This window comes from Chenopodium album, chromosome 2, assembly GCF_948465745.1.
Source record: "Chenopodium album chromosome 2, dcCheAlbu1.1, whole genome shotgun sequence".
NCBI classification, from domain to species: domain Eukaryota; kingdom Viridiplantae; phylum Streptophyta; class Magnoliopsida; order Caryophyllales; family Amaranthaceae; genus Chenopodium; species Chenopodium album.
The window spans coordinates 180,497-187,709 of NC_137835.1; positions in this window are offsets into that span (position 1 = coordinate 180,497).

A 7,213-nucleotide genomic window follows, 5' to 3' on the forward strand; every position below is an offset into this window, starting at 1 on the left:
CTGTATTCTCTAATCTGTTACATTCTTAGTTTATTTGATTCATTCTCTAATCTTTCCTCTCTTTGTCTTCCTTTTAATTTTAATATTCAAATCATACAAGACCGGAACTTTAAATTCTTGTTTACACTATAAATCCAGAAACTCAAACTATTACCAATTAATTCAGCTTGGCAAGTACTTCATCTTTTGAATTGCACACCATTGATTTCAATTAGCTTAGTTTGGTAAGCTAGATACCATTTTAAACCTTGTTATGTCTTTAATACCAAATAGGTCTTATGTACAACGGGTGTATCGCATAGAGTGACACAACATTAAAGTCACCTTAAACTCACGTGGAGTTGACTTTAATGTGAGACTCATATGTAAATCAGTTTACCTCTTTAGTTGACTTAAGTTATAAGTGACCAACAATAGACTAGGATCGTAATTTGATCTTATATACTTGTATCAAATTTCCAATGGGCTTGCAAACATAAATATTCATTCGAAGAGAGTGAACTAGTGAAGCCACATAGAGGCCCAACATGAATCCGTAATTTACAAGATGAAGTACTTGCCAAATAAACACATTCTTAGCTTAATACTACCTCCGTTACAAGTTATGTGCAACGATTTGACATAAAGTATAGAGGGAAAATGTCTAATCGTTGCACATAACTTGTAACGGAGGTAGTATTTTAAACTGTTCTATTACCTTAAGTGGTTAGCGCTCCCCTCTCGGTTCCTAGAGATCTTAGGATTGATTCTCATCATCCGCACTGGGCAACGGTATTTCTTGTACAATTAACATACGAAAACATGAAATTATCAAACAAAGAGTTCACACTACGTACAAATATCACCAAAAATCTAAAACGAAAAATAAAAAATTTTGGCAAGGCAACTTAAATTTCTTTGAAGGTGCAATTGCTAATATAAACCTATAAAAAAAACAATTTTTTTTTTTTTTTACAAAAAAAAAGTGAGATGCAAACAAGAAACTAGGTTGTCTTGCCTATAATAACGGATCATAAGACTTATAATAGCAAATAATTGTAGGATGGTAGGTCACACCTACTGTATATTAGCAAAATATTTCCGTTGCATTGAATGATTTGCATCGTATAAATCGTGTATGTGAATCTTTCATGTTGATAACGATTGAGCGCGCAGTGTGCCATATCATGTTAATTACTTTACTCGTACTTCTTTTCAGCACACAAACATACTTCATCATTTTTGTTCTATTTGAAAAACTATCTACAAGTAAATAAATTAATTATTACTAGGAATTATTACAATTAATGGCTTTTGGTTACCGATTTAGGGCACCTTTGGCACTTAAGAGTAGTTTTAAGTAGCTTTTAGCTTTGAACTTTCGATTTATTAAGCTCCTGATCTTACGGTTGTTTTAATGAATATATACTACAAAAAGGGGGTTGTATTTTAGTATGACAGATTTGTCCAACTTTTTTGCGAAAATAAAAACAATAAGCTTAAGGAACAAAAAATGCAAGAGAGATTTTACGTGGAAAACACCTTGACCCTAAGCAATCAAGAAGAAAAACCACGACCACAACGGATAGGAAAATAATCTTTACTAGAATAGGGCAAAGACCTATTACAAACTAAAGACTCTAACTTAGTGTTTCTCAACGAACTCAAAACCCCAAATAATTAAGCAACCAGTCACCCAACTTGTTACTTTTCTCTTTCTCCTAGCTTCATTCAAAGCTAAAATAGAAGTTTACTCAAACTTCCTAATTCCCCAAAATACAACTCAAAATAATTAATTAACTCTAGTATAAGAACATAAGAACACTCTATTTCACTATCAATGTGGAATTGGACTCTTAACTCAATTAAAGAAAGTAAAAGATAAAATCTATTTGAGCAAGAGTATGTTTTTTCCAACTGAAATCATCTGATTATTTATACACCAAAATTGATTTGGAAAAACGTCTTGTCCTGCTTATCCATGTCGCCACTACTCAGGGTCTGTTCTGATTGGTTGAACTGAATTGAACTAAACTGAACTGAACTTATTAGAGTTGAACTGAATTGAGCTGAACTGAATATTTTATGAGAAAAGAAAATTAAGAACTGAATTGAACTTATTGGAGCTGAACTAAACTGAACTGAAATGAAAATAATCTGAAGAGAATAGGCCCTCAAACCCCACTAAGTAGAACATGCCCTAAAAAAAAGGACACGAACTCCTTAATGTGCAAGACCATTACATATAGAAAATTTCATGGAGAGTACGTAGTCCGCAAGTTTTGGAAAACAAAATTCAAATTTTATTTATTTAACAGACATTTCAAAATTTAGAGAAAATAAAATCCTTTTTATAAAACAAAAGGATGAGATTTTAAACTCAACTATTTTCCTAAAATTAAGCAACGCACAATTTAATCTTCTTAGACCAACTCCACACAACTAAGTTATAGTGTAATTTTATCTTTCTACTTAGATAAATCCTAAAACATAAAAATATTTTAGTCTTCATGTTTCTAAGTTGAAGCTTCTACTCTGAGGCTTTTGTTATTTGAAAGGAACTTTTCTTCTTTGGTGAAAATTCTGTTCCTTGAGGGAAACTTCTCTTCTCAAGGCTTCATTTCTAAAGCACCAGCTCTAATCTTCTCTTTTGGATTACTTTGTCCCTAGCTATCTTGTTCCTCATGGGATCTTTTGCTAGACAACTCAATTCAATTCTCCTAGTCATCGCATCTGATCACACACTTAAACAATCAAGCTCTCTTATTAGTCTGTAAATAAGTTAGGTTGTGTCATCATCAAAATCATAAAGTCAAATCTTACTAAATCAGCTTATAAGGATTAAGGAAGTTGTTTCGTCCAGCTTAATTGAAGTTTAATTTGCTACCCATAATGAAAAGCTAGGTTAGTTTTTTTAACTTGCAAGGCTAGTTAAGGAAAACTTCGGAAAAGATAGAATAGTCATGTCATACAGTGTAGAGTTTATGAAGCAAATAGATACCTAGAGTTAATATAGGAAACATAATTGTATGTAGAGTTTAGTTGATGTATGTAAATATATACTCTGTACCTGAAGTTTTCCAATAGATGACTAGATTATATATATTAAAATAAAATGCGTAAACATATTTCATTTTCTACATAATTTAAGTTTAATAGTTTTTAATTTTTGTAGCATTGAAAAGAGTTCACATTAAAATATAATTCAAATTAATGGAGTATATAAATTTATGCGACGACTACTTATAAATTAGAATAATTTAAAGAGAATAATGATGTTAGTTGTAAGTATATACGTTCTTATTATTTTACCTCATACATTATCATATATACGAGTTTGAATTCAGTACGTTTCAACTAAGTGATGTCGCTAATTGAGTAATCATACAAAATACGGATCATCATAGAGTTGTCGAATCAAATTTTATGTATTAGAATAAAGAACAATTAATATTCTTTCTTATGTACCTCATACAATCCCAAATATAGTAATATTGTCTCTAGCTAGTATAAAATCCCTTATTATATTTACTGCTAGATCCTTTTGATTTGTAATATGCAGTTGTTGCTCATTAAACTAATGTATGTGACTTTCCATTCTTGTATGTTGCTTCATAAACACGAAAGTCCCTAAATTAGTCTTAAGTGTATATTTATATTTGTGTAATTATCCTACAATGTCATAGTAATATATATATATACCAAAAAAAATATCATTGGACCACAACTCTAAATAATATAATTGACTAATAAACCACTAAACAAAAATAATAGTGTAAGGTGATTTTTTTTTTTTTTTTTTTTTTTTGGGGAATATGGAAAGATACAATATTATATCACAGAAACTATTGTTAGTCATATGCATGGGTGGCAAGTGTCAAGAAAAAAAAAACCAAAAGAGTAACATTAATATTGTGATGGAATTATGTAAACCTAATAATTTAAAATTTAAAGGGTTATGCATGCATGTGAGATGGCCACGACGAATAAAAGGGCAAACTCCAGGGGGGTGTTGGGTCCCAATTAACAATGTGACTTGTCTTATCCTGTGACAAAAAATCTATGTTTGCTTCTTCTTGTAACTTTCATACAAATTATTAATTTGTATGTAAAAGAAAATAAAGACACAAGTTTATACACATACAAAGAGCTGAGGGGTATAGCAGATGAGACTGTAGGGAATGTTATACCAACAAAATAATGTGGATTAACGGGACTCATCATGTATGTGGTGTAACATGTCGTCGTGACTCCAGTGAGTATATGTATTTACGTGGTAGAGAAAAGAATAGTCGGGTTTTAATTTGTTTCGATCAAGTGTACTCGTACATCATTGATAGATAAGTTCGGGTTTTTTTTTTTTTTTTTTTTTGAGTAAGTACTACATTTTACATATATGGGTTATTAACATATTATATTGATTGGATTTTAATGCTGGTCAAGCTAAATTTGGCCATTGTTCTTGTTGTAAAAAACATTAGTATTGGTCATTGCCCTATTCTATTTAGCTTATTTCCACTTATTTTAGGAAATATAAGTTTTAATATGAGCTATAAACTCAAATAATATAAGTTTTGAAAAATTAAGATCAAAGGTTATTTACCAAATTCGATCAACAAATAAAATTATTTATAATAAGTCCGATCATTCAAATTTGTTTAGATAGTTAAGTTAACAAATTAGCCCAAACAAGTGTATATAGGTGAAAAACATATGAATAGAAATTAAATAAAGCAACCTCACTTAATGTGCGAGATGTTTTAATTTTATTATTTGGTGGCTCCAATTTCAATTTCAATTTCAATTTCAATTAAGTTTAAAAACTAATTTAAAATTTGATTCGTTCTAGTATTATCTGACCAGTCTCAATCGATTCTAGTTCTAGCTAGATCCTAAAAGTTTTCCAGATAAAAGGAATAATCTTGCTTCACCCCCAATACATTTGCAAGGTTGTCAATGAATTCACATTGTAGAGATTTGTATACCAAGTAATAGGACCACAAACATTGTTACATTGTTGGTATCATTCAAATTTTGTGGATACGTACTCATCTACTACATATACATACCAAAATGATCGAATTGAAAAGGCTAGGCCAGGGTTCGTTGCTTTAAGACCCCATTCCTCCACTCCATGTGCTCCACTCAGTTTCATGCCTTCACTTTTCTTTACGGACAACGATGGATGTATATATATCACATACTAGTATTCATTTAATTTATGTATGTATCTATACATCTTCAAAATAAATTCCAAGTACTCGAAATCCCACAAAACAAAATCCAAAGTCTTTGACAACAAAAACTCAAAAATGGAATGCTACTTCCGTTTCTAAAAGTTCTTATTATTTTAGCTTTTGACAAAATTGTTCAAAAACTTCACTCTAATTATATTGTTGTGGGATCTTATAATATTTGTCTTGATCTCAATACTAGATCAACTTTAGTAAATCATTGGTGGTACGTACTTCAATCTTAGGGCCTGTTCATATTTACTTATTTTCAGTTCAGTTCAGTTCAGCTCCAATCAGTTCAGTTCAGTTCAGCTCTTAATTTCCCCCTCTCATAAAATATTCATTTCAGCTTAGTTCAGTTTAGTTCAGTTCAGTTCAGCTCCAATCAGTTCAGTTCAGTTCAGTTCAGTAAATATGAACAGACCCTTAATTTGGAAAAATCAAGTTAAAGGCAAGCTAAGGCAAAAGATTCAACTAAACTGGTACCTTATATTCGTTCAATCTAATTAACATTTTGCACATGAGATATCGAAAAACATATGCGATAAAACCTTAGCTTCATCATAAAATCAAGTCTTAGCTTGCTTGATATTTATTTGAAATTCTGTAGAAGTATAAAATATTACTAGAATTTTTATAAGGCTTGGGCTAAATACACAAATTTAATTAATTAAATGCTTAAATCATCAGTGGTTGGATATTCTTGTGCAAATAAATAAAATACAAAAAAAAATTATGTCGACAGCCAATATTCTTCCCACTTTCCAGAATATATTCCTTTCTAATTTTATTCTAAGTTCCATTTCCAGTAACACATGTAATTATTCTAATTATAGCAATATTACTTCATGATTATCCAAGACGTCATGATGTGTATAAGTGTGTAACGGTTATAAAAATCATAAAAGACCTTTCCCAGTATTTAAAATTAATAATAAGTTGCTTGCATTGACTTATAGATAATAATTGCAACCCTAATTAAGTAATAAGATATATATTTAATAGCAGCATTAAAAAAAAATAAATAAAAAAAAAAAAATCATGTACTCATGTAGCTTAGGGTTTATTCAACCCAAATTGAGGGAACTCATACTTTCAATTGAACTCAAAAACCTACTCAATCTCGGTGTTTTTTTTAATTACATGATTATAGCTAGATTTTGTGATAACTCTTTTATTAATTTAGCCAAGTTCAATTCATAATCAATTTGTATTACAAATTATAAAAGACACTTGCACTTATAAAATTTGAAAGTCTTATGATTAAACATACTAATCAATTCCAAGTAAAATAAGTCTACATTTAATTTAATTAATAAACCAACTAATAAATTAATTAAAATAATAACAATTGTGAATAAGTTAATTAAACTAGCTTTATCTTATAAATCAGACAAGTTTGTTCATGAACCTACATACATGGACATACAAAAATAAACATTTATTCATAAGCTTATACATATGAATTATGAACAATAACGTGTTCGTGATCATGTTCATGATCAAGCTCAAGCTCATTTTTTAATTAACGAGCTCTTAAAATTGTTTAAGCCTGATTCCGTTACTACATAAGTGTACAAGATAATTAAGTTGTTCGTTTGTCGACTATCTTATTGTGACAATCTTATTAGCACATTTACACCCATAAGCCTCAATCAGATAAGCTGTCAAATTTGATCATTTTTAGGACATTTTGTAAAAAAAAAACTACTTTATAAAGCTTTTTTTTTTTTTTTTTTTTTGCGAGAAACTACATAATAAAAAAAATGTTGTAAGAAACTACCTAATAGAATTGAAGGGTGATTGTTGTAAAACACTACCCTTGGTCGAAAAGTCATAAAATTTATTTTTCTGGAACTTTATCTGATTTATATTTTATTTATATAGGTCAAAGATATACATTATTAGAAACAAAAAAAAATAAAACAAAAAAATAAAAATAAAATAAAATTGAATACAAGGTACTCCTTGGTTTCTATAAAAAGAAACCCCTATAACTA